The 22,517-nt window shown below is 42.4% G+C and overlaps 1 protein-coding gene across 3 annotated transcripts in view; it reads right to left on the reverse strand.

The window, feature by feature from the left end:
- The window catches only part of LOC306650301 (contactin-4), a 953,963-nt gene that overhangs the window by 694,459 nt on the left and 236,987 nt on the right, over window positions 1-22,517 (reverse strand). For all 3 annotated transcript variants that reach the window (XM_079122191.1, XM_079122188.1, XM_079122193.1), the window contains exon 3: window positions 8,570-8,606. The gene's annotated coding sequence lies outside the window, so the exon portion shown is untranslated. The remainder of the gene's footprint in view (window positions 1-8,569; window positions 8,607-22,517) is intronic.

Genomic DNA, 22,517 nt, shown 5'->3' on the forward strand with positions numbered 1-22,517 from the left:
GTTGAGACTAATATACAATATTAATCCTTCCTTTAAAATGTACATGGGTTAAACATGAACTGACAGGAATTTGCTGGCCTCCTGGGTAATATGTGGTGGTACATCTTTTCTTGATGCAACTCATGATGTCTGTAGGGTTTTTTTGTTGTTGTTGTTGATTATTTTTATTCATTTGATATCATTTTATTTTATTTTTGCAGTCCTGGGGGTGAAAGTCAGGACCTGATGGATTCTAGGCAAATGTTAGTCTACCTCTGAGCTACACTCCCAGCCCTTGTGACCAGTTTTAAAAAGGAAATCCTAAAAGGAATTCCCCTCTGTTCTGGGTGATCTAGAATCTTATATTCTTCCATTTCCCTTGCAATCAGAAGGACCATTCTGTGCTGAATGTTTTAAAACTCTGTTTTGCAATTTTGACAGGCTACCATATGTCTTAGTTTAAACATGACAAGGTAAAAATGTACCTTAATTTCTTTCTTCCCCCCCGCCCCGAATATGGAAAGCAATAAGACAGCCTTGCTTGGGAGGGTTATTTTAAAACACTATCTCCCAGAAATCAACAAAGGCTTTATGTTGATATTAGCTCTTGAGATCCTTAAAATGGCAAACCTAATTTCATTCAATTCCAGGTTTAATAAGACATGATTGTTCTTTACACAAATGTGGGGTAAAGACATATCTTTTGCAATAATGCAGGTTAACAAGAATTCTGCTGGAAATAATCAAAGAATTAAATATTAAAGAACTGAAGAGGAAGTAGAATATCTCACAAAAACTTGTCATATTCAAATTTGCTTGGCTTAGGGAACATATTGCATTTATTTAAATTGTATATTTGCTTTTTCTTTTTCTTTTCTCTTGACTTTTTCTTTTTGTGATTCTGTGCATGGAATCCAAGGCCTCACACAACCGGGCAACGACTCTACCTCTGAGCTGTATCCCAAGCTCTTAGAATGCATTTCTTTAAGGAATAATAATGTTGAATGACCAATAATGTTGAATGACCTGTCTGGCATCACACGATTGATTCATATCAAAGTAGAAAGAAGAGACCTGACACTCATTTTTGATTTTCCTCCCATGGACTCATATACAGAAATACCAAGAGTACTGTGGATACTATAATTTGAAAACCTTTCCTCATAGATTACCGAGTTAATGCTAGAAGCTTCCAGTATTGAAAACATGATGAACTCCGCTAATGCAGACCAGTGCTTAGCTACAGACACAGGAAAAGAAAATGTAACTCAAATAGAATTCCTTAAAAATAAATCAAGCTCAAACAATAGAAAGGGAATGTCGAGAATGTCATAAAGAAACTAAGAAATCAGAGACAAAGCAATAAATCTCAGCTAATGTGGGGGTGCTTTAGGAACAAACCAGTCTTGCTGTAAGACTGAGGAGTGGTGAGCCAGGGTAAGGATATCTAATGAGAGGAGCAACAGCCTTGAGCCATAGGCAGATAGTTCTGAATAAGACACATGGATCTCCTAAATCCTTAAAAGAAACTTGTAAAGTAATTCATCCCCTTTAAGGAACAGGTGGGGAATTTTGTTGTCTCCGAATCCAGGTGTTCCATGAAAGAAACTGAAACTTCATGTCTCCACTATGGAATTATATCATCTAAACAAAGCACACTTGGATATGTAAGAAATTAACACAAACAATGATTTGGGGTCCTTTACATCCTAAATCCTCAAATAGAGGACAAATTAAATGGTTCTTCAGGGATGCTTTCAGAAGACAGGGTCTATACCATGCCAAAGAAAATAAGCATTTACCTAAGATAAGTTCATAATACAAAATAACAAAACACAGTGAGGGAAATACAAAAACTTACCACCAAGTCAGCTGGTGCAGTAAGAGGAACAGATAATCAAAGCACTGAAACCAAATGATGAACGAACATGAGTAGAAACTATGTGTGAAAAACAATTAGAGCTAAAAAGGAAATTGAACCTACAACCAAACAACAGAACATCATGATCTGATAAAGTCAAAATAATCAACCAAACAGAACTTCTAGAAACTTATACTGAAAAAACCAAAAGATAAAAATTCTTAAAAATTAGGGAAATGTGTTTCATAAATCCTGGGGTCTTCCTTTCTTTGTCCTCTTTGGAATTATCTATGGCTACGTTGCTTCCCTGGCTAATGGAAAGTAAAAAAAAAATGACAAGTGTTGATTGTAGGAAGAAGCTTTCCTGTGATCAGGTTCCCAGGAATCATGGAAACAGTCTCTGAAGGTACCTCCAAAAATATTAGTCCAGAGGAAATATTAGGAACAGAGTTCCCTGATTCACGCAAACGGGATGAGAAGCATGAGAGACTGTTACATTGTTGTCATATTATCCCATGATATTAGGGGTCATTTGCTAACGGAGCATAACTGAGCCATCCTGACTGATACTAAAAGTTAGATAGTAGACACTGATGAAGAAAGAATTTAAAAATCAGAGGAGGACTTTGAGGAATTTTCCTGCCAAGTAAAATGGAGACATGAAGAAAAAAATATCAAATGGTACTACTCAACGTTCTGGATAGAAGAGTTAATTGTTCAAAATATGTCTAATTTGATATGCAGAAAAATGACGAAAGAAAAGTATTTTGAGCATCAATGTTCAAATAAATAAGAATTTTCTAAAACTGAAAAAAAGAAATGGGTGCTCAGATTGAAAAGTAGAAAAAAATCCCAGGAGAAAGACTAACGATGAATGCATACTTGGACATCATCATAAAATAGAGGAATTCTGTAAAAACATCCTAAAAGCAAACAGAAAAAAACACCACAAGAACAAAAGGATAACAGTTTCACTAAGGGCAGATGAAAATGTGCTATCCACATTTATTATTCACAGGTATTTGTCCGAAATAAATATTACCTGCAATAAGAAAGAGTAGAAAATAAGGAAATAATAAAAGAATTGAGGGTGAAAAAAATATACAGCCAACTTGGAATTCCAAACCTGGTTTATATTGTTCTAAAAGTGTTGGCAAAGGCGATATTTAATGATAAAGATTATAGTATATGCCATAAAGAGATATATGCTCAAACGAGTATTGAAGGCATAAAATAAGCTGAAACTCCAAGAAAGGAGGATACTAGACGCAATGATGAAAAACACTAGTAAATACACAGAAAAATTTACGTGAGTCATGTCTTTATTATTAAATATGACAACACCATTTTCTAACTGGAAGAAAAATCAAGTTGAACTCAAAAACCATACACACTGAGAAATAACGTAGAACTTGGAAGGTACCCTCAGAGCTGAAGACTTGCAGGTTGTACTTGGGATAGCTGTTAAATTTGGCTTCACTGTGTCAAAATTTTAAGGAAGCCGATTAAAAACAGAAATAGCAGGAAAAACCCCAGATAATCCTGAGGAAGAGCGGAATAGAGAAAAATGTTCCCCCAGGTGAAGGCTGCAAAGTATGCAGAAATAAAACACTTAACAGCAGAAAGAATATGAAAATTATTTCAAGAGCTCAAAGAAATACAGATACATTCAATTTCCTTGTTAAAAGAAGAAAATCAGACTAAAAGGTAGAGGTATAGGCTACCAAGAGGAGATGCACCTGGGATGGAGCATAAGGGTTGACAAGAGCAGAAAGGGAGCCTCAGCCACCTGTTGATTTTTAAAAAGCAGGCATTGCAATATAATAGCGCATCACATAAACACTACACGAAAAAGCTTTAATGAGATTAAAGAGAGAATCATGCCAGTATGAGCAAATGATCCATGCAGCAGATCAGTAGCAATCCAAATCCCCTTTGTGGACAGCCATTACCCAGGGTCACAAAACAGGTGCGTTGTGATGCAAAACCACAGAGAGCTGCCCCTTCAGCCTGCTTTCTCTTCCCTTTCTTCATAGCATCTGACACGTCTGTATTATGTCACCTCCAGTGAACACCGTGCGGTATTGCAGGGAACATAAATCTCTTATTTACCACCACTCACAGCAGTCCTAACATAGATTCTGCCGCATTAATTGGTTCCTTCCAAACCATTTTTGAGAACAAATGGTTCTCAAGTCTCCTCTTAATCTGGCCATAGGGCAGAACATAATCCCTTCCATTATCCCCAGAAAAAAAAAAGAAAAAGCATAAAGCAGTCATTGGATCAAACGGAGCAATTCATGTAGACATTTTTTTCCATAATTAAGATTAAATATTTCTGCAGATTATTAGAATTGATAATACACTTCTCAGAATAGGCACTTACTCTTTATATTCTACCACCACGATTTTAAGTTCCCAAAGTTAAAATTGTTTTCTTTTTTTCCCCTTCCATGTTACCGAAAGGGAAGAAAAAAAAACAAATAAAAAATGGGGGCGACCGAAGAGCACATTTTCAGGCAGCAGCTTAAGCTGCAGTCAGAAGCACATGCAGAGAACATTCTAGCAGAAGGCCACCGGCATGTGTCTTCTGTGTCCTAACATCTCACTCCTGGTATGTTAATGCTGTTCTCCATTCAGGTAATGTTACCTCTGTCCACGATCAAGAGAAACACGGGGAACAAAAATTATGTTTCCCCATTAAGTATTCCCCTGCTCTATCCAGGGTCCCCGAGGAGCTGATTAAATTCATTAAGTGCTAACAGAAATTCTAGCCTTTCTTTCTGGCCAAGATGCCATCAAGAGAGAAGCCAGCCCTGGTAGAGGAGAACTGCCAACCATCTAATGTTATAGTCTAATATTTACAACCAAATGACACTCATTACAAAAGGGTCAATTATGGAGGGCCTATTTCCTAGCTAGCACCATTTGGCATTTACTTCCCTATCCCCCCAGATGGCTATTTCTATCCCTGTTTTTTGGTTTTAGGAACGTAAGCTTAGACAGGTAGTCACGGAAGGGTTTAAATATGGACCATCTCTGTCTGACCTCATTGCTCCTTACCTTTGCATAGAACCAAGAATCCTGACAATTAGCAAGGAGATTTGCCCTTTGGTTTTGGAGGGCAGATAAGTCTAAAGAGGGAAGAGGCCACCTGCCCCCATGTGAACAAAAGATTGCTTATTCTGTCATCTCCCCTGGGTGCCAGAGTTAAGAACAACGTTTTCTTCCTGAAACTTCATTTTCTTACTTATTACCTTACTAATCCAGGGACCATTAAAATATACCATTTCGGGACAACCCTATGTTTCCTAGTACACTCACCATGTTGTATGATCAGCACTACTAATTCTAGAACAATTTCACCACCCCCAAAAGATGATAAGCACTCACTGCCTGTTGCTTCTCCCCTTGGGTACCAACCACTGAACCACATTGTCTAATTCTGATTCTGATAATCCACGCACACAGAAATCTGCAGTAAGCTACTTCCTGTACAGGACTTCTTTATAATATTTTCAAGGTTCATCCATGTTAGAGCATGGATCAGTACCTGCTGTATTTTAATTGTTAATTCTGTCTAGCAAAGGATACAAAGTATTTGTACCAGTCCAGAGAAGAATGAACTTCTCTCTTTTGTTCCCTCCCTGTGCAGGCTAGACTAAATTTGGTGATACTAACGAAGTAAGCTAACATTATGCAAACCCACTTTTTCAGAGGGTGGGGGAGAGTCTCAGAGAGGACAGGTTATTTGCTCAAATATTAGCTCAGGAGTTCAAGCACAAGGCTTTAAACATGAAGACGAAATTATTGTGACTAAATTTAGCTGATGGATCTATGATAGGAAGAACCTGTGGGGTTTTACAGATTCCCCCACACAGAGGGCTGAGCAAAGTACCCACCTTCCATCAGTCCACCTGTCTTCCTTTAGCTGAAGACCCTGAACTCAGGAGCTGGGTGGGCCATACAGACACCAAGTGACAGTGGGTAATGAACTGGAGGAGGCCAGGGCAGGAGGCTGCTGCTTGGTTCAGCCTTTCTGCCATCTGGGAATGAAGGCTGAGGAGGTACAAAGACCCTCTGATATCTTTTGAGATATTCTGGAAACCCACCATCATTTGATATGAAATCTCCTCATTTCTAAATGTTGGCAACCGATTCACCTTTGCCGATTTTTTTAAAATTAAAAGTTAAAGAAGCATAAACGTGTAAATCAAAAAAATATCTCACAGGCCACCATGTTTTCCAGCCAGCAGGTGGTCAGGATCCTCTTTCTAGGGCCAAAGGAGGATCGTAAAACTGAGGAATCCTGGCGTTCTGCATTTGCAGCTTTAATTCTGGAAATGACCAACAACCTAAGCTTTAGGACACAGAAATCACAATAGGGAAGGTCTCACGCAATCCCACATTCTTTCCATGGAGGAAATTCTGCTGAGGATATTCCTTGGGCACATACTGCTGGATTCCTAAAATACCATGCTAAACTGGATGATAGGATTCCTGGCTTCCCAAGTCTACAGGGGAAGAGTGAGATAATTAAGCAAGCAATGACGGCATAGTGCAATCACTGTGTTGGAACTGGAGGAAAGTCTCATCCAGATAGAAGGAACCAGAGACGTCCTCCTGGAGCGAGTCTGCAACCCGCAACGGAAAGGGCTGATCGAAGAGAGTTGGGAGACAGGGCAGGAGAACAGATTCTCACAGGAGACAGAATTAGCACGCAAGGGGGAAATAAGGCCTCTTTGAAGGATGGAAAGAATTTCAAGTAAGTTGAACCTTTGTTGGAACATGGTGGAAAATGGAGGAAAATCAATCAGATGATGCCGAAACTTTTGAGGCTGAAAAACCAATCCAAGGACAGTAGGGGACAATAAGACACATCAGGGGTAGTGGTAATGGCATCAGATACAGGAAGGTCACTCCGACTTCACTGGGTAGGCTGGGTTGTCAGTGGACAGGTTGAAGGAGGAAAAAATAGGAGTTAATGGCATGTTTCAGGACACTCAGAATATCTTGGTATATTGTCCTACCATGAGAAACAGGTCTGCCCCCTTGAAAGAACAGAGCTGGAACACCTTCCACTGACCTGTCATTTGACCCCAAATGAATGAACATACCCAGTCAAGACGGAGGGACTTCCAGGTCAGAAGAGTCGAACAGCCCTGGAGACTCGAGATTGACAAAGGATTATTGTTTTTAATCCACAGAATGTTGGGGTGGTTTGTTACAGAGAAATAGTTAACTGGTAAAGAGCAAAAAATACTCGCTCAATATTGACTTATAAAAACTATCTGAAGAATCAAGTAATAGCATATTACTACTTCAAATATCTGAGAGTCTGGGTCATGCATTAACGTTTACCCAATGACATTCATCTCTGCACTGAATATGTGATTATTTGATTTCTTTTTTTTGGGGGGGAGGGTACCAGGGATTGAACTCAGTGGCACTTGACCCCTGAGCCACATCTGCAGTCCTGATTTGTATTTTATTGAGAGACAGGGTCTCACTGAGTTGCTTAGGGCCTCGCTAGGTTGCTGAGGCTGGCTTTGAACTCGGGATCCTCCTGCCTCAGCCTCCCAACCCACTGGGATTATAGCGTGTGCCTATATGCTGGCAAAATGCTTTTAAAATAGGCAATATTTTATTTTGTGTATAACAATGGATTGAGAACTTCCACCGCTCTACCCAATGTTAGCTCTTTGCCCCATAAATACCTAGTTAGTTATACTTAATGCCAAGTCACTCAACACAGATTTAAGAGCTAGATATGGTTATAGGTAAATTACACGTCCCTAAAAGATATGGCTGAAACTCTAATGCTTAGCATCTGTGAATATCACCGTACTTGGAAAAAGAGTCTTTGCAGATATAATTAAGATGAAGTCACACTGGATTATCTTGGGTCCTAATCCAACGACAGGACTCTATAAGAGGATAGGAATTTGGACACACACACATACAGGGAGGCTTCCATGTGAACACAGAGATTTGAGTGATGTAGTCAAGAGTCAGGGAACACCAAAATTTGGCAACCGTCACATTCAACGAGACACAGCAAGCAGGATTCTTCCTCCAGAAAGCCTTCAGAGAGTTCAGCCTGCCTGACACTCGGATTTAGGACTTCAAATATCCAGAACGGTGAAAGAACACAACTTTGTTGTGCTAAGTCACCCAATTTTGGGAAACCTGTTCGATCAGCCTTAGGAAACTAAAAGAGGTACCGATTTTACTTTCTTAGATACATCTTTTATTAAGGAAAAATTGGCTCTGAAGGTAAGCAGGGAGGTACCCTGCTCACGTTTTGATCCTTAAAAGGCTTCACCTCTAAGACCCCAATACTGGTAAGTCCTAGTGCACGTAACATTTGTTCGGCGTTTGCTGCTAAAGCATCCCATCCTGTACAATTATTCGGCAAAAGTGCAACATCCTTTATTTCCAATACTCTTTCTACGATGCCAAATTCTAAAGTTTTTGAATTATCGAATGAATCTGGATCACAGAAAACCTACCTCAAGTCTGTTCTCCAGAGAAGCGAGAAGGAGTCTGTTTTCTCATTTCAGGGATTAATTTATGTACCTTCACTACCTTCATGAACTTCAACACTCATAAAGACATCAAAACGATCTCAGGCTATCACTGTAAGGATAGGTTCTCTACGTTTCCATAGAAACAAAGGATGCTCATCAAAGTACATGTAAGGAAAACCTTCCCTTGCGGGAAGCTTACCTTTCAGGACAGCCCTTGGAGACACATGCCGTGATTCCTAAAACACAAACAGGAATGTGCAAATAAATACATTTTTTTTTTTCCAAGACGGGGTTCTATGTAGCTGATGCTTAGCAATTATCTTTCCATTCTAAAGTTCAAGTAGGAGATGAAAACCAGATACACTTGGTGTGGATTCCCAGTTTGATAGAACTGCCTAGATTAGGAGCCAGGGTGCAGGATTCCACTCTGTTTGCCTCTGGCTAGCCAAGTGACTTTTGACAAAGCAATGTACCCCCCTCACTTCTTTGTAGTGCAGTGTCTTTAGGAGCCTGAGATACTTAGTGCTACTTAGGGTCGGTAAAATTATTTCCTAAGATGGTATATTAGAAGTGTTTTAAAATAATAAAAACTGAACAACGAACTAGGAAATGTCCTCAAGGATTTTTTTTTTTTTGCACATACATATGTAAAATGAAGGTAGAAACAAACAAAAAAGGATTCTTTATATAAATACAACATCTCTTCTCTCAAAGCTACCATGTTAAATTCTAATTGTGGAAAAAATGTTTACCTCAATGTTTTTCCTGATTAAATAAACTTGTTTTTCTTTCTCAAGAAAGTATACACTTGATTTTACTAAGAATAAATGTACATAATTATATCTTCTTGTTTATGTGGGTGTATCATCTAACAAAGTCTCTGCCATAGAGAATTTTAATTCTGAGTAAATTAGTTGGTGCATTTATTTTACTTATTGAGAAGAAAGTTTTATATAGATATGTAGACAGATCAGCCACTCAGAAGTATCTTTAATTATACAAATGTTGAAGGAAAAACTCCTTACACTTAATAGATTGAACAGAGTTGATCAGAGCAAAGCAAAAACCTTATTCATGCTAATCAGATAAGTCCTACCACCAGAGCAACACAACTTAACTGCTACAACCCTGTCAGTTAGTCAGCCAAGTGGGTATAGCTTAACTAGTTAGTTTACAGCTTAACAGGCTCTGGGGCCTGATGCAGCTGCAAGAGCTTTGAGTAAACTCTGTATTGATTTGTTTTACTGAGCTCACTACACATGCTCAGTTCAAAACCATACCCTCTTCCAAAATCTTACTTAACACGTCTACTCTGACTTATGTTTAAATGTAACGTGAATACTTGGGGTAGAAATGATAATATTCTTGACTAGCCCTACATACATCATCAATTAAGTACATGCCTTCTCCTGCTGGTAAGCAAAATAATTCATCTCTATATTTAACACCCAACTCCCAGAACACCCAGAAGGTAGAGACCCAAGGCGAAATGCTTCATATTGTGAACATTTTCAGAAATGCTATCTTTCTTTTCCTGTCCTTCCTTACATATTCCAAAAACATAACGTTCCACAAAAATGATTATGGCAAATGTAAAGAAGAATTTCTTATGGAATATGGAAAATCCTATATTCAAGTTCAGTCTGCATCACAAATACATCACCATCTGCTGCATTTTAATGTGGTCAGTCACCAGCTGGATGGGTGTTGGCATTAAAAGTTCAGTGTGCATCTTAAAGCTTGATTTTCCTTCTTACATTAAGGACAACCGCCATGTGAAACCAAAGCTCTGTTTATAGCTTTGGCACCATTTCTGTCTATTGCCTCTATCTGAGACAGCAATGAAATCAGGATGATCTTAAAGACGCGGGTCTAAATTTCTCCTCATAGAAAGAAGGTGAAGGCTACATCTTCTGTACCATGATACACACTTGAAATGAAAACATAATGCATGACTTTATTTCATTAAAATAATTCCTTATTTTTCGTTTGAAAGCCCACGCTCTGGCATAAGGTGCCTAGGATGGGGTACTGGCTCTGTTATTTACTTGCTACCTGATCTTGAGCAATCCTTTGATATGAACCCCAATTGTACCTCTAAATCAGAGGCATTATGTATCCTCAAACTCCATTTTAAAAATCCAGGTTAAGTATTCAGGGTACCTTAGTTTAATTGGTAACAGATACTAGTAGGAGAAATATTGGTAAAAGAGTAAACTTCCGCTGTTTTCAGCCACTCCCTGCCCCCAAAAAGGAAGAGATATTGGTGACAGATTCTCACACTCTATGGATATGAATGACGAAGGTGGATAGAAAAAGTAGCGTCCACTCCTAAAGAAAACACACGTTCCCAAACACTCGCCCAGGATGTAAAACATTACTCAATTTACTCCTTAGATTTTTGCAATTCCTTGCACAGGGAATCCTGGTCCAGAGAACTTACCTGTTAGGTTGGTCCATGTGTCCATCAAGAATATAGTTAGCAGATTAGTTAGCTGCCAGGCAGCAAAGGGCAATGCTAAAGAGAAGGGCAAGCAGGAAAGAAGGGCAAAGTGGACCGTCTGAGGAGGCCTGGGCTGGGCCCCCTTCTGGCAGACGAGGCCTCTCCTGTAGCTCCTGGGAAGATCTGCCCCACGCACTGAGTGATTCCACCTAATTGGCTGCAGCTACAAAATCACCAATCGACACCTGCTTGGCAAAGAGCCAGCAAAATTCCCTCTCCTGGAAATTCTGAAGAGCCAGTTTAGTAATTCCAGGCAGGTCAGGTTGGAATTTCTATCTCAGAAGCCAGTCTGTTGAGAAAGCTCATCAGAGCAAACCAGAACTGAGACACACCCTGACTCCTGACTCCCGGGTTGGAAAAAGGGTAGAAAAAGCGAGAAGTCATGGAATCTCCCAACTTTTTAAGTCAAGTCCCCATAAGATCGGATGAGGTCTGACTTGGCCTGTTGCTTGTTCTTTTCCTAAACGGCTGTCATTCTGCTGCCACGTGCTTTCAATAGCGCCCCTCCCTTAAAATGAGCTGAAGGTTTTATGAGCTTACTGTGACTCCTGCAAAGACAGGGTTCGTGCCTAAAGACACCGAGGCGGACATGCGGGTCAACAAGTAAACAAACCAAATAAATCACTCCACCAGACCAACGACCTGAGTTGTTGGAACCTAGCTCTACAAATTCTCCTGTCTCATAAACAGGTGACCCCGACAACTGCTCCTGTACGGTCGTAGTCTAAGAGCTTTTCACGTTTTTTATTAATTTTTATTTATTTATTTTTGCGGTGGGTACTTTACTGCTGAGCTACATGCCCAGTCCATTTTTTTAAATTAATTAATTAATTTATTTATTTATTTTTAAGACAGGGTGTCTCTAAGTTTCCGAGGCTGGTCCTGAAGTTTCTGATCCTCCCACCTCAGCCTCCTGAGTCACTGGGATTACTGTGACTATTACTTAATTTTTTTAATAAAAATTAAAACAAATGAATTCTTTTAATTAAAAAAAAAAAAAGTATTTACTAAAAGGAAAAAACAAAAACAAGGTCCCTGACCTCACAGGGCTTACCATCAAAAGGAAAATTGCTTTCTGCCAACTCTCTTCACCCCCAACAAAATCCATCAAAAGGGATATAAAACAGTATTATTGCTCTTGAAAGAATTCTTTTACCAAACCCATGGTATCTCAGGATCCCAATGGGTCTTAGATTCCTCTGACACCTGTTTTGTGCAGCCTAAGTTCCTAGCATGCTGCCAATCAGGACGAACATCAGTGTTCCCTCCCACCCCGAGAGACATATACCTTCTATGGCGGGGTGTGTGGACCTGACTTTGTGGTCTTCAACTTGAAGTTGAAGCAGTTGACATAACCTGGTCTAAAACAGGTGCCCCTTAAATGTGCTCTGTCTGTGGCTCCAATCCCAAGGTAAGATAAAGGTCATGCTGCAAAAATAAATTCCATTTCAAGGTCTATTTTTGTGACTGTTCTTAAAGGGGCATTTCTAATGATGCTTAGACAGGGATTGAGACGTTTCTCATTTAAAAGTAAGAATTGCTTATTTGTACCTCATTGGGAAAAAATGTCAATGAGTTATGTTCATATTACAGGAAAAGTGATGTATTAAAACTTCCCATCTGAGATGCAGCCGCAAGAAGAGAGATGAATCAGATGGACACCCAGTCTGGTTCCTTGAAGGGGGATAAAAACGTGGGATTTCTTCTGACATGGGGAAAGACTCTGCAGAGGCTGGCAGCCCCGCTGGGGGAGGCCACAGGTAAGATTTCATTTCATTCACCCTCTTTAAGCTCGGCTTCCTTGTGCGTATAAAGAGCCTCCTGATTGTATTTCCACCCGTGTGGCTGTCGTGAGGAGAGATCCACATGACCCGTGGAAGAAACAGTGCCCAGCTCACAACAATCACCAAAGGAAGAAGAGTAGCCATCATTAATAAATTAATTTTTGAAATCATGTAAAATTTATTCATTTTTCCATCCTTACCTCCACATCTTTTATCTGCTGTTAGCCTAGTTCTGAGTTGTGCCTAAGCTTTAGTTATGGCTTTGATGAACTCCCCCAAAAATCACATGTGGAGGATGCACGGGAAATTGGGGGGTGCCACTGGATAAGGGGATGACCCTCGCTGTGTCCTGAACTGGCTTCTGAACGTCCCCACACATCACCTGTGGTTAACATAAGCACAGTGGTTATGTTATAACACAAAAGAGCCAGAAACTCGGGCATGAATGCTGAGCTTCTGAGCTAATGGCGAGCAGAAGAGGCAGCAGCTGGCCGGGCCAGGGTCAGAAGGATGATTTTAGTCCCAGGATCCTACAGTCCTGATCCAGACGCCTTCCACATCCTTCAGAGCCAACAGGTGTGTGGGTTATTTATTCAGAACAAAAACAACCCTGCCCCAGGGACAGGTAAGAGGATGGAGATGATGCTGATGAGCGTGCTGGAGAAACAGATGAGAGCTGTCGTGTCCCTGGAGACCCCCAGGTCCGGCACGCAGGGCTGGGAGGCAGGGGGAGAGAGCTGTCTGCCCTGCCCTCGGGGCCTCGGGGCTCAGACTGCACATGCATTCCAACATGCGACCACAGAGCCCCGTCAGCTACAGATCTGGCCTAACTGTGCCTCATCACCCGGCACAGTACGCCTTAAAGAGTCAGCGGGCTCTGAGGACAGATTTAAATCCAAAATTTACCACTTAACTGGGCCTCAAAACTCTGTGATCCCCAGTAGTCTCCGTCTCCCCAGCTGTGAAACTGAACCCACGCTAACCACCTTGAACGATTCATGTGAAGAGAAAAAAAAAAATGATAGGATGTATAAAAACAATCTGGCCAGTAGCAGGTATTTAATAAATGGTATCGATCATTGTTAACATGATTGGGACAGGAACGGACAGCATGAGAAGAGAGGGAGAGTCGCCATTCAATAACCATTTATGCTCTAAAGGGCCAGCGTATTTAAAGAGCTTCTTATATGGAGCCTATTTGGCTTAAGTTATTGATGACATTTTCCATCACTGAATCAGCAGGTATTTCTCGTGGGTATTTACTTCCTTCTCAGGTATTTAAAGCCCAACCTAAATTCTCTGTGGGAGGGAAAGGTCATGTAGACATTAAATTATCCATGTTGATTTCTAGAATTTCCATTAGCTTTGCTTGACATAATTCAGTCTTCACATCAGGGTTATTAAACTAATTCTAAGCAAGAGATTACATCTCCATGCATTTCTGAACGGCAAGACAAGCAAACAAATGGTCATTTGATTCTCTTATCATTATCACAAGGAATGATATCAACCACAGAGATCACTAATGGGTTCCCCCCAACACAAAGTAAACAACAGTGCAACATGATACATCACGGGCTTCCCAGTTATTAAGAGGTAATCACAACCTTGGGACTTTCGCTGGGTACAAAAGTAGCACCGCCAGAATATGATTATCTCTGGATAACAAGGGTCCCCGCCGTTCCCACAGAGTGAGGAAAAAGTCATTACCGTCGGGAAAATGTGTATTTATTTTACTGAACCATAAAGCTGACAATTTAAGCTAATGAATAGTGGCTCTCCCTGAGATGAACTGGGCAGAGAGGCGGAGGTTTCCCACCAAAGTTACGCAGACGCCCTGGCCTCACACTGTCGGCCACCATGAAGAGCCACGCTACTCTGGGGGACGATTTCTAGGGTCCTGCCTACCAGATAAACAGGCCTGGAAGGTGCGTTGGAGGCTGGAGAGCTGCGAATCCGAGGTAGGAAGGGAACTGAGCCTTGCGATGGGAATACCTTAGGCTACCCGTCACCCCTAAGGTGGAGCCTCTCAGGTAGTCCTGATGTCACATAAGGAGGGACCTCATTGGGGCAGCTGGAGACGGATGCTCCAGTCAGCTTGAGGTCCCGGGAGAACAGCCAGTGACATCAACGTGAGGAACGGTGGGGTGTGATTTAGACTTTGCAGAGCTGGAGAAATTGACAACCAGGAGTCTTTGCCAGTGTCCTCCCAGATAGGAAGGAAAAAATAACATCTTACACTCAAGACAAGAATTTAGGTGAATGGATAAAGAAACTGTGGCATATATATACAATGGAATATTACTCAGCCATAAAGAATGATAAAATTATGGCATTTGCAGGCAAATGGATGAAATCGGAGAATATCATGCTCAGTGAGATAAGCCAATCTCAAAAATCCAAAAGATGAATGATCTTGCTGATAAGCGGATGATGACACATAATGGGGGGTGGGAGGGGGGCAAGAATGGAGGAAGGAGGGACTGTATAGAGGGAAAAGAGGGAAAAGAGGGATGGGAAAAAATAACAATGAATCAAACACCATTACTCTATGTAAATGTATGATTACACAAATGGTATGCCTCTACTTCATGTACAAACAACATGTATCCCATTTGTTTACAATAAAAATAAATAAAAAAAGACGAGAATTTATTCAGTTAGAGAAATGGAGACACTTCAGATGACTCAAAATAGTGTTTTTCTCTGATCTCCCCAACGCAGAGAAGATGAGACTGTTTTGTAATCAAGAAAATGGGCGAATCAAAATTCCCTTCAGCTCTGGGGACAACTAAACTCCACACCGAGTGGAAAGCAGCCCGAAAATATAAAACTGTCTCTGTCCGTATGTCTAGTGGAGGCCGAGACATACCCAGACATAAATTCCTTAAATAACAAGGCGACTTGGCTCTCTGTTTCTGATTTTCAGGAAGAGTTTCCGGAATGCACCTGAGGTTGGCATGGAACAGAGTTTTCAGAAGACCATCAGTCCAGAGAGTGTCCATCAGACGTCAGAAGGGGCAACGATGACCATCGACACCTGCCCAAGGGATCCCTGAACCCCCTTCTTACCAGGCGGCCCACAAGCTGCCCTCCCTGGCCCTTCCTCTGAGTTGCCCTCTACCAAGAGATCCTAGAGGAGCCATAGGCCTGGTTCTCTTGGCCAGTGGGCAGCACCAGAGTCTGTTGTTTAAGCATTGTCTTAGTGACATAGCATGTCACCATGTGCACGGGCTGATGTCAACTATTCTGATGTCTCCCTATTTGTAGAGTCACTTACGTGACCCTAAAGGATGGCAGAGAATGCGTGCTTTCCCAAAGGGTCTACCAGAGACACGACTTGACTTTGGTTATGGTGTGGACGTGAGGTGTCCCTCAAAAGCTCAGGTGTGAGATAATGTAAGACAATGTTTCGAGGTCACATGATTGGGTTATAAGAGCCTTAACCCCAATACTGAAGGACTCCCTGATAGGATTAACTGAGTGCTAACTGAAGGTGGGTGGGTGTTGGGAGCTGTAAGAGAGGAATCGAGTTTGATTCCAACAAGTGGATTTTATTCATGCCATGCACACTCAACCTAACATTCCTAATGACAGCAAGTCACAAATACATGGAAGAGTCACTCCCTTGTTCACCTAGGTCCAATCCCCATGGACTGACTCAGTGCAACGTCTCCGACTCAAGAGGTCAGTCAATAAGACGAGGGGATTCTGCTCAGCCGTAGCCTCTCTCGGCCCCTCGGATGTCTTTGGCTGGCCTTGGGTGTCCGATAAGCTGGAGGCTGGGTGGCAGTCATTGCTGCGAGAGAGGCGGTAAGACGTCTGGCCTCGGTGGCAACAGTCGATCAGCAATCAGTGATAGTGTGGACAGCAGCCGGGACAGTCAAGAGACAGAGCGACATGGAGTCCTCTGGTCACGGTGCTACTGACAGTTTCGCTCCAAAAGTCCAAAAGGGGTTTAAGTAGCGATTTCAGCCAGTCATGCTCTGGTCTTCATGGATAAAGACCAGAACACGACTAGACTAGGAGCCCCCACTGGAATCATAGATCAAGGTTCATATGGGCATTGCTCAGGAGTGTCATCCTGCCACACAGCAAGTTTGTCACCAGGTGCCTTTATGATTTTAGTTTTGCAAATCCAGGCAAATACCAAATACAGCTTATTATTACTACATAACACACAACTATAGCAATTCCTATTATCTCCTTGTCTCATTGCAGTAGGGTGTGGCTGGAGGAGGTGGGTCACTGGGGGCCTGCCACTGGGTATATATTTGTTGAGCTAAGCTTAGCGTCTCTCTCTGTCTCTCTGCTTCCTGATCATCAGGTCCTGAACCACTTTCCTCCACCACAGAGGCCCAGAGAAACAGGAGCTGGCTGTCTATGGACAGAGACCTCTGAAACCATGAACCCCCAAATAAACTTTTCCTCCTCTAATTGCTCCTTGTCAGGTCTTTTGGTCACAGCAACAAAGAAGTTGACTAAAACAACTTTGTTTGTAAAAGGTTACATGAGTCCAGAGACTAATAACCACCATAGTATAATATTCATGGAACTGTACTTGGCATTTGGACCCACAAGTTATTATCCTCAAAAAAAAAAAAAAAAAAAATTCAGCCTTTGAAGGTGTGGAAAGCTGTCATCAGTTTTAACTCTCTACAGGAAGAAAGTTCTCCTGGGCTACTCCAGCGATGATCAACCAGAGGCAACTCCTCAACTGTCTGCAGGTATTTCTGATTGTCATAATTGATGGGCAGATGGGGTCTGTCACTGGCATCCTGTGGGTAGATGACAAGAATGTAGCTACACACCCTACAGTGCAAAGCAAATGCTGAGCACACTTATTCAACTCACAACTAAATGACTTGGACCCGTAGCTGCCTGCGGCTCCCCACTTCAATCCCTCAGTGCCCCACCAAAGTACTTGAGCTGTCTTTAGAAATCAAGAAAGAAAATAATTCTTTTTAAAAATCCTGCAGTCCATATCCAGATCCACAGCTCCTTAAATGTTCATTAAGGAAAATGATCAGGTTAGGCTAAACCTAATTCCGCCTTTCCCATCGGGAAACCATCCGGGAAATGTCAGCCTGTTGGCAATCTACAAACCCAGAAGATGAAATTTTTCAGGGTTCACCATTGTCACCAAGAACAATTGGCACCGTTATAATGACAACCTGTCACTCCATGTTTCCAAGTCATACATTATGCCAATTTTTGATATTCCACAACTGTTTAATGTGTCACACTATGTGATGTGATATAAAAAGATATTGGACATTTCAGGATTTGATATTTCCTGTAAGTGCTTGTCACTGATTTGAGTATTACCAAAAGGGGAAAAAATACTACCTATATTTCTGTGCAAACAGAAGAAAAACAAAATAGAGCTAAAGAATTGCCAAAAAGCAACTGTAGAGTGATAAAGTCCAGTTATTTTCATCTGGGTAATTTCCTATATTGTAAGAAGAAATGCCATCACCAAGTCACCCCTGTCTTCAGGGGTTCACAGACATATCAGGAAATTGGGAGTTAAAAAACAGACCAGTCTTCAAGGCTATAAAATTAAGATAAGGCTACAGGAGACAGGAGGTTGGAAAGTCAGTTCAGCCTTCAAAGACTATGAGGTGAGCAGAGCTAGCCTAAAGTCGGAGCCAAGAAAAATAAGATCATTAAAAGCAAACCTACTGAGGCAGGGCAGTGATCTGCCCTGCTCCGGAACCCAATTAGAGACTTTTCCGGGTGCTAACAGGTAAATGCATCCACGGAATAGCCACTGAAATCACCTGCACCTTTACTTGATTAGCATGGTGAATTCATACCTGCTGTGGAGACTCAGGATGTCTCCACCTCAGTACACTAAAACTCCAGTTCACCCTGTGAGAACAGCGAGACCCTGGTTCCTGCCCACACCCTCGGCACCAGACAAGCTGCATACCTTTGTCTTTGGGTTGTGAGAGCCTTAGCCTCATCAGTGCGTTTATCCACATGAATGGATTTATCCATATGAATGGATTAATCCACATGAATGGATTAGCTGGGTGGTAACCTAGTCAGGCAGGGTGTAGCTGGAGGAGGTGGGTCTTGTCTTTGGGTTATATATTCTGTCCCTGGTGAGCAGAGTGCTCTCTGCTTCCTGGTGGCCCTGTCCTGAGCTGTTTCCTCCTCCAGAACCTTCCGCCATGCTATGCTGCCTCATCTTGGGTCCAGAGCTATGGTGGAGCAGGCTGTCTTTTGGTCACAGCGATGGAAAAGCTAACTAAAACAGTAGGCAAGAGAAACAGAGCACATTTCATGAGATGACAGAATCTGGGTTTGAATCTCCACTTTCTAGTGAGTAACCCTTGGGAAATTGCTTATCTTATGCGTGCCTCCATTTCTGCCCTGATACAGGAGGCAGGTCCCTATTTCCCTCTGTGGTGTTGTGATGTTTAGTCTTCCTCCTAGTTCCTAGCAGTTGCTCCTGAAGGCTCTGCTTGTGCTCAAGTGAGAAGGGTCTCTTTGTATGGTAATGACAGGATGAGTGGATAGCCTCAGGCTGGGGACAGACAGGTTGCCCGAAGAGCCAACCATGACTGTGGGAACTTTTACCTCCACCTGCCACTAGGGGGAGCCGAGGGGCTGAAGGCTGAGTGCATCACCTGTGGCCATGGACTTAATCAATCAGGCCTGTGTAATGTAGCCTCCACAAAACCCCAAAAGGCCCAGGTTTGGAGAGCTTCCATGTTGCTGGCATGCCCAGAGAAGGCAAGGAAGTTCTCCACTCCTTCCCCCTACCTGACCCTATACATCTGCCATCTGGTTCTTCATCTGTATCCTTTGTAACATCCTTTATAATCAACAGGAAATGTAAGTAAATGGCTTTCCCACATACTGGAAGCCACCTTCGTAAATGACTGAGCCCAAGGAGGCAGCTGTGAGAGCCCCCAGCTTATAGCTGGTCGATCATCGGTGTGAGAGATGGTTCCGGGTTTGATTGGCATCTAAGCGGGGGGTCAGCCTTGTGGGCCTGAGCCCTCAATCTGCAGGATCGGACAGAAACTCCAGGCAGACAGTGAGAACTGAACTGGATCGTAGGCATGCACCTGTAACCGACACGTGGGAAAAACCCTGCGGGCTCAGAAGACAGAAGTTTGCAATGTTACGTGTGCGTGGAGAGAGAGAGATTTGATTTTTCCTGGACAGATTAATGGAGCACTTATGAAGATGAAATGTTTAGTAAGCACTTAGAATGGTAACGGATACACAGCAGGACAATTGATTAATATAAAGAAATGCTTCTACGAGGCAGAGGGGACCAGCCCTTTAATAGAAGTGGCAACTAAAAAAATACTCTCGAGTCGGAGTCACTTTTACCAGATATAACTGAGTCCTCAGCGCGAGTTTCTGCGCTCTTGTGGACCAGTGCCTCTAAGTTCCCAAACTCTGCACAGTGAGTGACATCGTGGAGTGGGGGGCATAGGGACACAGAGCCCGGGACGTGGAGGCAGGAATTTGTTCATGGCCATAAGTGATTTATATGTAACCAAAACCACGGCCATGGCTCTGATCTGTAAATTCAACCCTGAAACACAGAAGGACAGGGCAGGTCAGTCTTTGAAAATGTGGTCACAGCATGTTTGGTGACACACTCTCCTTATGTAGCAAGCATTTTAATTTAAATGGACACGTACCGGTTGCTCAGGCGGACAGTTAAATATTTGTGTTCATTTTTTCATTTGTGACGGAATTCCCTTCGGTTTGTATTATCGACATATACATACTTCATGTGCAAAATCAGCTTTAACATCCAGAACACTTACAGAAAATATTAACGAGACGGCGGTCGAGGTGGTAGGCAGCTACGTTAGGTGACTTGATTGCACGTGGCCTCGCGACGTGATGTCCCACAAAAGCTCATTTGTGCAGCAACGTGAGAATTATTCAGAGGTGGAACGTTTGGATTGTGAGTTGTGACCCACTTAATGGATGAGTCCGTCCACATGGATGAACTGGGTGGTAACTGTAGTCTGGTGGCAAGTGGCTGAAGGAGGTGGGTCCCTGGGATGTGCCTTTGGGGTTTATGTTGTGTCCTTAGTGTGTGCAGCTTGCTGCAGCCCCATCCTGGGCTGTTTCCTCTGTCCATTCCCCTCCGCCATGAAGTTCTGCCTCATGTTCCGCCCAGAGCTCTGGAGTCGGCCGTCAACGCACAGACAGCTCTGAAATTCTGAGCCCCCAATAAACGTTCTGGTCAGGACTTTTGGACACAGCTAGGAAAGAGCTGGTCTCAAACAGGGAGAAAAGATTTCTCAGCCATCCCGAGGTCCATGGCTGAAGCCCCCATACAAAAAAGATGGATAAAGAAGAAAAAAGCAGGTGGATTTCAGTTTTACAGGCTAGGAGGGACTTCAGGAGGGAGAAACCGAAGACCGAGGGCAAACTGTGTGCTTCCTGTGTGTCTGTGCACAAGGCGGCTGGAGAAGAAGAGTCTGTTCTAACTGTAATACGCGGGGAGGAGTCTAGCCAAGCCTCCCTTCCGATTCTTCTTGGTGTTCCTATATGACATCTTTTCCCCTCGGCTTAGGGTCGGGCCCTCTGAAATGTGGGCGTCTGATGACCTCCTTTAGAGGAAGGTCAGTCCTGAAGCTTGTTTTGTTTTGTTTTGGTCCTGGAGATTGAACTCAGGGGCACTCGACCACTGAGCCACATCCCAGCCCTATTTTGTATTTTATTTAGAGACAGGGTCTCCCTGAGTTGCTGAGCACCTCGCTTCTGCGGAGGCTGGCTTTGAACTCCCGATCCTCCTGTCTCAGCCTCCTGAGCTGCTGGGATGATAGGTGTGCGCCCCAGTGCCTGGCAGCCCTGAGGTTTTATGGCCTGCTTGGGAGAAGGGGCAAGAGGAGTCTTTTCTAGCTTCCACATCCTCTCGTGTTGTTTCCTCAAATGCCAAGTCGCCATATTCTGTCCTAATGGGCTCTGCACACCATCACTGGTATCTGACACAGGATATTCTGTTGGTGTAATCAGACCAAAGTGCCCAGAATAGGGGAATTTCCAGTCTTTTGCTAGGAGTATTTATTTATGCTACCAGGAAGAAAGTCACCATACTCACGCCTGTGCCTCTTTATCCATGTATATTGTCATTCTTGGTCCTTAAAGACATCTGCACAGTGGTTTTTTTTAGAGTGAAGGACCAATGAAAAATATATGTAGACACACACACACACACACACACACACACACACATATACATACATATTATATATATATTTTATATATATATTGGCACTGGAGATTGAAGTCAGAGGCACTTAACCATTGAACCACATCCACAGCCCTTTTTATATTTTATTTTGAGACAAGGTCTTGGTAAGTTGCTTAGGACCTCGCTAAGATGCTGAGGCTGGCTTTGAACTTATGATCCTCCTGTCTCAGCCTCCCCACTGCTGGGATTATAGACATACATCACCTCTCCCGGCAAAACAATATATTTTTGAAGAGAAACATATTTAAAACAATATGTAAAACAGGAAGCATGACCTGTTTTTTTTTTGTTTTTCCCCAAAAAGAGCAAGAGACCTGCAAGAGTCCATGCACCACCTGACCTCTAAAACAAATCTAAAAGGAAGTTTAAAGATCAGTGTGTATTTACAATACCGTTGCATATTTTGCTATTACAGTGAAGAATGAAATAGCAACTAAAAAGCATACAGGGGATGAAAGAAATAATATTTTACAACTTACTGAATTGAGCTACACACACAATAATTTCCAGGATTGATTTCCTGCTCATTTTGAAGCAAATAGCCATCAATTTGGAAATCCTTGCAGAAGAATGTCGAATGCAGAAGAATGTTTCCTACCAATGCGAAATCTCTCTCCCC

The sequence above is a fragment of the Sciurus vulgaris genome (genome assembly GCF_902686455.1).
Source record: "Sciurus vulgaris genome assembly, chromosome: 19".
Taxonomy (NCBI): domain Eukaryota; kingdom Metazoa; phylum Chordata; class Mammalia; order Rodentia; family Sciuridae; genus Sciurus; species Sciurus vulgaris.